At 44.1% G+C, this 10819-nt stretch overlaps 1 non-coding gene across 1 annotated transcript; it reads right to left on the reverse strand.

Moving 5' to 3' along the window:
* Nucleotides 1–378: 378 nt before the first annotated feature.
* TRNAR-ACG lies at nt 379–451 on the reverse strand. Its single transcript has one exon. It is a non-coding gene; the product is annotated as a tRNA-Arg (tRNA).
* Nucleotides 452–10819: the final 10368 nt, after the last annotated feature.

Genomic DNA, 10819 nt, shown 5'->3' on the forward strand with positions numbered 1-10819 from the left:
ATTGGGTTGGCTGGCTGGCCAGGATCTGGTTCCGGGTCAGATTTCTTTTTTGTGGGCCTGGCAAATAGAAAGATACCCTCAAAAAACGCATAAATCATACTCTATGTTTTTGTCCAATTTATCGAGTCTAAATGGAATCAACCTCAAAATTAAAATGTATGCAAGAGAAACTTGCTCGATGCATCAATACACAACAAAAAAGAAGTTAACAGTAAACAGAGTCTAAACTGTTGGGGCCGTACAGAATCATACTTTGTTTAAGCAACCATCTGTAAAAAATAATCGACTCTGAGAATATTAAAACTGATTTTTATCATGAAACTCAACCACGAAATGGATGGAAACTCCAAGGAAAAAGTCTAGATTATATTAAAAATTCAACTCTGCTGGGGATCAAACCCAGAATCTCTGGTTTCGTAGACCAGCGCCTTATCCATTGGGCCACAGAGTCATTTGATGACAGACTACGTGTTTAATATTTATATTTCCATAAATTCTTATTTTCTGTTCCTTCTCCCCACGAACTGTGATGGGTGGTGGTTTGGAGTTCATTATGTACGACACCGGATATGAAAAGGTAACTAATATCAATATAATACCTACATAATGGGGCACAATGATAACAAAAGAAGATCGGATACAAATGCTACAGGTGTGAGCAGGGCTGGAATTTTGTTTTCAAACGGCTAGTAATATATATAATATAAATTAGTATTTGATAAGCATCTCAACAATACATCAGGTGCATTACATGTATAGTCATTTATTTAATGCATTCATTCATTATAAAGGACTCAGCCATTGAGGTTGGCCCAATTCATCGGTTGATGCTCCTGATCGCAAGGTGGTTGGATGTGCATGTTTTGATCAGTCCATATATATATATACACACACACACTTCATCTCTTCACCCTCATAACACACACACATGGAAAACGGACTACTCCATAGCCTCAGTTATGAGTTAATGGGAGTTGGAGGAACCAGGAACATCAAATCCCTTCCATGGGGGCATCCGGGCTCGACGATTTTCGTAAGGCGCAGAGACCAATTAATGGATAGCTCAACATCTCTCGCGGCATGGCAACACTCGCCACGTCTTTGGAGGGCTCTATAACAACTCTGTTCGCTAGGCTGGAGCTGGTGGCTAGTGCTGGAATGATGTGAGAGAAAAATACTATTGGTTGGCTGGTGGCTAGAGCGGTGTGAGAGAAAAATACTATTGAGCTGGAGGCTGGTGGACCGAACACAGTGAACATTAAGGTAGCATCGGTTGTAAGTACGTTCGCGACCGAATGGTGGACCGAACACAGTGAACATTAAGGTAGCATCGGTTGTAAGTACGTTCGCGACCGAACGCCCGACGTGCTTTCGAGCGGATCTGCTTGAACGAGGTGCATTGCACCTATCACCTCGTCTGCTTCGATCCTGGCATGCACTGAATGCAAGTGCGGGTTGGGCCTGACGATGACTTGATCGTGGTGGAAATCGTCTCTGAAATCACATGCATGTATCTGTATGACTGTATCCTGTGCGCGAGTCGGTGCAACACGCACCCTGCTCCATTAATTTCTTCAAAGAAAAAACAGAGCATTACAGAACCAACGACAAATATAGTTCCTTTTCACTTAACCAGGCTTAAATTTTGATGATATATATGTTTCGGTAGCTTTGCCTGCTGGAGAAATAGAAGGAACAGCCTAGAAATTACCTCAAACTCTGCCACTACTGTATATCCATCCATGCATGCATGGCCGCCTTCTTGCATTGGAAGCGCAGTCTTCAGTTGTGTAACTTGGCAGTATGCTTTTATGATTACGTGTACTGGTTCCATATACCGCAGAATAAGGAGGGCTGATTCCCTGCCCTTGTAATCATCTGTTCACAAAAGAGAGAGAAAGCTTGGGATCAACGAAATTCACGTAGGGATTATCTGCTTTAACATGTGTTTTTACCTTTTATTTGTTCATGCATTTCTACATGACACAGCATTCCAACAGTACTGTATTATATTTTCTACACGATATGCAGTCTCCTTCTATCTTCTGCTCCATGTCAATAGTTTATTAGTAAAATATAGAAATATATCATCATGTCAAGTTAAATGTCAGCTCCGTTGCTCATCTCTCTATCGCAGTAATTTTTTCCTTTTTTTTTAAAAAAAAGTTGCTCCGATCCTGGTGGGGCACTAGTCACTTAATTATTATTTTTTGCAGGTCACTTTAGACTTCAGTGTGTGATAAAAGCAACTGTACCGTACCAATGGAGCAAGGACACTGTCTTCATGTTTAGTTATTGGTTTCCTTCATTACCAGTGATTCCATGCTACAAGGAGTGATGCTGCAAACAATAATAATGCGCAATCAACACCTCTGTTCGCTTAGCCAGCATCTATATATATTCTTCCTCTTCCTCTAGTGATCACTGGTGACGATCATGGCATGCATAAGTTTCCAAAGAAAATAGGAATCAGAAACACCGGGAGCATGAAAGGTCAGCAACCTTTCCTCTTTAACAGTACGAGCCAAGAAGCACGGTGCCCACAGTGATCTTTTCACGGTCGATGCCGGAGAAAGGCAGCAAAAGCAGGCAAACGTCGGGCAGTGACAATGGTGAAGTCAAATGCAAAAGGAAAGGGCAGCTAGATTCAAACCAATAATTTGTGGCCCTGCTGGTTACTTGGTTTGTTTGGTTCGAAACTGTGTAATAGTTGTATCATATACTATTAGTTGTGCTTCGTTCATACGCTCTACATCACCTACAAGCTAGGCGTATCAGATTCCCGGATCGGGCAAGAGCTGCAGTACGTGTTCACTCGACTAGTGATATATATATATATATATATATATATATATATATATATATATATATATATATATATATATGTATGTATGTATGTATGTATGTATGTATGTATAAATATAACCGAGTGTTTGATGAAAGCGTCTAAACAATAGATACATTTACATTATTTGTGTAGTCATTTATTTACTACATTCATTCATTACAAGTCAAAATTGTAGCAGACTGCACTTCGTGCACTTCATTGGTGATCCTCCTGACCGCAAAGGTGGTTGAATGTGCATGTTCTGTGATCAGTCCTCCGTCTAGATCGATATATGTGCACACTTCATCTCTCTGCCCCAAAAACACACATATGGAAAATGTACTACTCCATGGCCTCAGCTATGAGGTGCTGTGACGGAACCGCCAAATTAAATCTCTAATTAAGCGTAATAGTCGCCATTTGAACACATCGGGCGCATTAGCTTAACGGCTTAATTTGGCGATCCTTTCTCAACCCACGGCCCGATCGAAACAACATCAGTAGCCCCCCGCGAAGGAGGGCGCAGATGGTACAAGCACAACATGATACTTGAAAATACAAACACTATAGGAGGACGAAACATTAGATTTTACATCCCGAGTTCAAATAAACACATAATTTACAAAAGTTGCATAATTTACAAACTTTACATCCGACGTACTGGAATTCAAATAGACTAGATCCTACATCTACACTAGCCTTCAAAAGTCCTGACTAACCATGACCGGTCAGACCGGCCTGCGCAAAAACAGAAAGGCTGAACACTCTGCCCACAAGTGTACAACCCGACAAAGCCCTAGCCTAAGGGTCTCGCTCCTCGACATGCCACCCCTCTGCATCCCGGCGGATGAACTTGACACAACAGGGGCAGAAGTCGACGTCCGGGTGTCCTGTAATAATAAATATGGCAACAAACCCTGAGTATTCTAATACTCAGCAAGACTTACCCGACCAGTGGGTATAACTTAGCCCACATAACTAGACATGCAAGGCTTTTGGCTGGTGGTTATTTTTGCAGAAAGAGCGACTAAAGTAGTTTCCTTACTTTCATTATTTTAGCTCCAGGTTCTATATAAATGAACTCTCACCTAATATTTGCATAGACCCTCTATAGCAATCATGGTGGTGCAAGCAAACATGATTCAATGTGCTCAACATTTTATATAATTATACATAACTCACATTCTAACATTCTGCTACGATGCAGCAAAGAGATCAAGGCCCTCATGACCGCGAGATACGGCGAATCAATCCGATTTAACCTTGCAAGGCGGACCTAACCAACACGGCACGCAAAAGCCCCGTCGGACTCCACGCACCAACCTTTTCCCTCCCCGCCTCGAACTACAGGAACCAGCCCAACGACATATGGTCAGCCGAGCTCAACGTGAGACCACCAAAAGTAAACATATGCATCCCAATTCTCCGCGACTACTCGACTTGCCCCAGGAGTTGGGTGCGGGTTCCTGTACTTTCGAAGTAAAACAGTACTCGGCTTACCGGTTTCGACTACCTCCTACTCCCGGCATGCGGTTAGTATAATTCAATCCCCGATCAGTACTGCCACAACGACCGGTCCTTAACCGACACGGGCGGGGCTAAGACACCCAGGAACCCTGTCCTGCTGCCAAACCTAATACCATCATCCAAGCCCGGTCTCCCACCTTCGTATCCATTTCGATCCATTTCTCAAATACTGAAGTATAAAGATAATAATGCATCTCGCGAGTAACCGGCAATTACTCGTCTTCTAAAGTTTTCTTGTGTCTCGCGAGTGACATGAAGTCACCCGACTTCTACCGGACTTATTTAGCCTAGCACCGCTATCGACCTAGACATACTAGTAAAAACTCAAGGAAACCTAGGGATCATGCAGCTAGGGTTCCAATCAATTCCTAATACGTAATGTGCAAATAATAAATAAAACATATACATAGTGAATCATAATTTAAAATAATAGGACATGCACCGGGGCTTGCCTTGCGTCTGCTGCTCAGTACTAGGGTGAGATGGGCCTTGGGCCGACTCCTCGCGACCCTCCTGCTGCGGGGCTTGCCCCTGCGGCTCCTGTGGCTCCGCAACCACCTCGTACACGACTCCTTCAGCGGCGGCGTCTACACGTATGCATATGATATGAGAATGTATGCAACATAATTTGAAACTTTGAAATAAACCTTAACCGAGTACCAATACTGCTACCCGAACAACCCGACGTTCAAAATCCTGCAAAACCCCGAATATCCGAATTAATACCCGGAATATCCGGAATTTCCGGAGTATCCGGATTAATACCCAGAGTATCCGGGTTTGGCACAACTTTCGCCCCCAAAACTGAAACTTTGATTGAGGCAAAACCAACCCACAAAATTTGAAACCCTTCTAGACCCTAGTAAAGTGATTCATAAGAAGATGATTGACCCAAAGGAAATCGCTTAACACATCCTAAAACGATCAAACCACTTAGCCCTAGCTTGGGTACCTTGAGGAAGCTTCCCTTGCCAGAAAAACTCGAAAATGAAACCACCCCAAGGTGGAATACCTGGAGAAGATGATTCCCCACGTCAATTTGAGCTTCTTTGGCCTTGGAAATGGATTGGGAGGGAAGGATTTGGAGTTTAGGGCTAAGGAGAGAGGAAGAGCTCGTGGAGAGAGTGAGGAGTGAAAAACGGAGTAATAACGTTTGGGAACAGTCACCAAACCCAAAACACGTGATATACCACTCCAGGTCCAGAGTATCCGGAAGAATACCCGAAGTATCCGGGTTAATCCGGAGTTTCCGGTTTAATACCCGGAGTATCCGGATATTTCCGGAAGTTCCGGGTACAAATTCCGGACGTTCCAGTTTTGCCCAGACTCCAGAAAATGAAACTGAGTTTGAGCAGAGTTTTCGACTTGATTTTGCGATGGATTAACTCAGGTCACTAACTAATCAGTTAAGCCCAGCTTTTAACACTCGGGTGTTACAATCTTCCCTCCAAAAAGAAATCTCGCCCCGAGATTTAGTGAAGGTGCAAGGATTTAAAACAAAGAGGGAATGGTTAAATACCTCGATGAGTTTGTAGCAACTCAGGATATTTGGACCGAAGAAATTCTTCTGTTTCCCAAGTGGCTTCCCGCTCGGAATGAGTACTCCACTGAACCTTATAAAAATTAGTGGTTTGATTCCGAGTAACTCGGGTCTTGTGATCAACAATTTTCACCGGGTGCTCCGGATAGACAAGATCGAGCTCCGGTTGCAATTTCTCGATGTCGATCACCTTTTCTAGAACACGGAGGCACTTCCGGAGCTGGGAGACATGGAAAATATTATGAACCGCGGATAATTGAGCAGGAAGTTCCAGGCGATACGCTACCGGCCCACATTGCTCAACGATAAGAAAAGGCCCAACGTAGCGAGGTGCAAGTTTTCCCTTTACACCGAATCGCTGAACCCCTTTCATTGGAGAGACCCATAAGTAAACATGATCTCTCACTTGAAAAAGGACAGACCGCCGTTTCTTATCCGCGTAACTCTTTTGTCGGGATTTCGCAATCTTTAAATTTTCCTGAATAACCCGAACTTGTTCTTCAGCCTCACAGACAATATCAGGTCCGAAAAAGTTCCTTTCTCCGGTTTCCGACCAATTCAGTGGGGTCCTACACCTTCGTCCATACAATGCCTCAAATGGAGCCATTCTGATGCTCTCTTGATAGCTATTGTTATAGGCGAACTCGGCTAAAGGTAGGCATTCATCCCATTTTTGACTGTAAGTGAGGGCACACGCTCTGAGCATATCCTCCAGAATCTAATTGATTCTCTCTGTCTGGCCATCTGTCTGGGGATGATAGGCGGAACTGCGGATCAGTTGTGTACCAATAGCGGCATGGAAATGTTCCCAAAACCGGGATATGAATTGAGTACCCCGGTCCGAAATGATGGTCTTTGGAATCCCATGGAGACTCACAATACGGTCCATATACAATTATGCATATTGTTTTGCCGTATGTGTTGTCTTTACCGGCAGAAAATGAGCCGACTTGGTAAGACGATCTACAATAACCCATATCGAGTCATACCCCTTGGAAGTTTTGGGTAAGCCGACAATGAAATCCATACTGATGTCCTCCCACTTCCAGGATGGAATACTAAAGGGCTGTAAAGGTCTGGCTGATCTCAAATGGCTCGCTTTAACCCTCTGACAAGTGTCACATTCGGACACATATCTGGCAATTTTCTGCTTCATCCTTGTCCACCAAAATCGCTGTTTTAGATCCTGATACATCTTGTTGCTGCCAGGATGAATAGAATACCTAGAGAGATGAGCCTCATCGAGAATCTGCTTTCGAAGCTCCAGATCTTTAGGCACCACTAGTCGGTCCTTAAACCATAGAACACCCTCGTCATCTAGATGGAAACATGTCACCCGAGGGTCATTTTCTCTGAGCCTTTGTCTAATCTTTTCTATGCCAATATTGTCTTTCTGAGCCGCAATAACTTGATCTCGAAGAGTTGGAGTGAGAACAATGTTAGCAAGAGTACCCTCAGCTACAATAGCCAAATTCATCTTCTCCATTTCTTGACACAAGGTTTCATGCAAAACTATAGCTGAGACGCAGTTGCAACTTGCCTTGCGACTCAATGCATCAGCAACAACATTTGCCTTGCCCGGGTGATAATGAATCTCCAGGTCATAATCCTTAATCAATTCTAACCACCGTCTCTGGCGCAAATTCAACTCGTTCTGGGTGAAAATATACTTAAGACTCTTATGGTCTGAGTATATATGAACAGGGTTGCCCAGAAGATAATGGCGCCATATTTTTAATGCATGCACCACGACTGCCAATTCTAGATCATTAATTCTCCTCATGTGGCCTGAGGGCTCTGGAAGCATAAGCAATTACCCTCTAGTCTTGCATGGGTACGCAGCCGAGGCCCGTACCTGTTACATTCAATACATATCAAGGCCGAATAATAGCCGGCTGGATTAAACAGGGGTGAGGACACAGTGGGGACTCGTACCTGATGCATCACAATATACATCAAAGGGCCGAGTAATATTCGGCTAAGCCAGGACAGGGGCAGACGTCAGAAGCTTTCTCAGGGTCTGAAAAGCCTGCTCACATTTGTCATCCCAATTGAATCTCACCCCTTTCTTGAGTAATTCAGTCATGGGTCTAGCAATTTTTGAGAACTCTGGTACAAACTGGCGATAATAGCCTGCTAGCCCAAGGAAACTCCGGATCTCTGAAACAGACTCTGGAGTCTTCCAATTCAGGACATCCTGAATCTTGCTAGGATCAATAGAAATCCCCTTGTCTGAGATGATGTGGCCCAAGAACTGGACTTCCTTGAGCCAGAAATCACATTTACAAAACTTGGCGTACAGCTTGTGCTCCCGCAGACGCAGACGCTGAAGCACAATGCGGAGATGCTCTGCATGCTCTTCCTCATTATTGGAAAATATCAGGATGTCGTCAATGAAAATCACAACGAACTTATCTAGCTCGGGTATGAACACCGAGTTCATGAGATACATGAAATGAGCAGGGGCATTCGTTAGCCCGAAAGACATGACCAGATATTCAAAAAGTCCGTATCTGGTGGAAAAAACCGTCTTGGGAATATCCTCAGCTCTAATCTTTATCTGATAATAGCCAGAGCGGAGATCAATCTTGGAAAATACTTTGGCCCCGAATAGCTGATCGAACAGAATATCAATCCGGGGATGGGGATGTTTATTTTTGATTGTGACGGCATTCAGAAGTCTATAGTCCACACACAACCTGAGACTTTCATCTTTCTTTTTCACAAAGAGTGCAGGACAGCCCCAAGGTGAAGTGCTAGGACGAATGTAACCCTTATCAAGCAACTCTTGCAATTGTTTCTTTAGCTCGGCTAACTCATTGGGTGTCATACGGTAGGGCCTTCGGGAAATGGGTGCCGTGCCTGGTTGCAACTCAATGGCAAACTCCACATCACGATCAGGAGGCATTCCAGGCAACTCATCCGGAAAGACATCCGTATACTCACATACCACTGGTATGTCTGCTAACTTTTTGCCTTCAACCTGATTGACCGTGGGAGTCACTGTGAAGCATCCCCTCATAAGAGAGAACTTAAATGTGATACAAAACATCAGTCCCAGGAGGCTGATGCCACATTTATTACATCAGATGGTTCAAAACCGTACAAACCTTGGAGGACACTCGATACAGATGATGATAATAACTAACCAAGCTACGACATAACACCAGACTGCAAACCACATAGGGTCTACCACGGGCTCAGAGTACTGCGACAGCGGAGGCATCTCGACAGGGCCGGTTCCACAGGCAAGGTTGGGTGTAGAACGATAACCCTACTCGGTGTCGTCTGGCACGAAGTCTGGATCTTCTTCTGTAAAAGTAAGAGTGGGGTGAGTACAAACGTACTCAGCAAGTCCAACCACACCCACGGAGGGGGTTAAAACAGAATAATATGCATAGATAAATCAAGGATAAGGTTACGGTTTAATTTGCAGAAAAACAATATTTTATGCAGGGGTTTATTTTAAAGAAAACCTTTATGAACAACCAGTTCCAGGAGTAACACGGGGTTTCAAATTTTAAACTGCTACCGGACTCCCCGTCCGTCGTAGCACACGGCACAACTGCCGGACACAATTCCAAAACAACTCACACCAGCCCGTCCCAAAGAAACACTAGTTATGTGACCACACCATAACTCGCCCAATACGGTGGGCACGGCTATTCGAATAGATTCTTAACTCTGCAGAGGTGTGCAACTTTACCCACAAGTAGGATACCACAACTCGAACACCGTCGTGTCGGTGTAGATCCCAACATAGCCATTACCCACCATAGCTAAGCCTGACTAGCCATCACGGGATGCACCAAGGGGTCATCGACCATTCACTTAGGTATAACCGGGCATAAGTCACTCTGGGCTTATCCCTTCTCCTTAGTCACCCGTTGCTCTCAGCTCTCCTGATGGCTATCACACCAACTAGTGGGATTTATGCTACGCCGTTGCCCATTCAACGGTCGAGTGGCTTGCACGATAGTGGAGTTAGGTGAGATGACACACCAACTCGGTCCTTAGACGCGACAAGATGGATATCTCCCTTCTTTGCCTTGCCACACAGGCACAAGCACACCAATCGGCAAATCACACAGAAATGCCGTCCATCTCGTCCATACTCATCTTTCGAAAATCCACATTTTATCCCTTCCCACACACACACATTTTCTTTGTAAATCAAATAGTATTATGGGTAGAGCCCTAAGCGTTCTAATATCGATTAACGTCCAAGCAAAATTAGACATTAATCTAGGTAGTCAAGGAATGGTCATCACAAATCAAGGGGTGGCTATCCAACCGTGTTTTCATGCAAGTAAAACATATGCAATTTTGTAAAACAGGCCATTGGGTTGTGTTTATAAAAACTAGGACAGAAACATGCATCAAAGGATGGGATTGAACTTGCCGTCTTTGTAGCCTTCGGGGAGGTCTTGTCCTTCGGTCTCGGGGTCGTGGAATTGGTCCTCGTTCTCCTGCTCATAGCACGGCTCATTGACGGGTTCTCCTTTGTTCACTCTGTGGTCTACAGCGCACACAAACAAGCACACAATCAAAACAAAGATTTGTTGTCGAGCTCGAAACGGGAACACATGAAATATAAAGCATAGATTGTTATTTTTGAATGGTTTCTGAATGGTATGGCCAAAACTGAGTTAGGAGAGGCGGGGTAAAATTTTAAGTTAAGCCGGGGTTGTTAGGCACATAAAATGAAAGGTCAGGGAAGCGTTTAGGCCCTAAACAGGGGTCCAGGGACCTAATTGTAATTAAGATTAAGTAGGCAGGGGCTTGGTTTATATTTTAGAAGTTTCTTGGGTTAATCTGAAAGAGTCAGGGGCTTAGTTGTAATTAACTTTATATGGTGGGGGTTTATTTTGAGAATATAACAAAAGAAGGGGTTTTAATTGAAAAAGGCTTTAAAGGGGTGGGGT

Source organism: Panicum virgatum, chromosome 9N (genome assembly GCF_016808335.1).
Source record: "Panicum virgatum strain AP13 chromosome 9N, P.virgatum_v5, whole genome shotgun sequence".
Lineage (NCBI taxonomy): Eukaryota > Viridiplantae > Streptophyta > Magnoliopsida > Poales > Poaceae > Panicum > Panicum virgatum.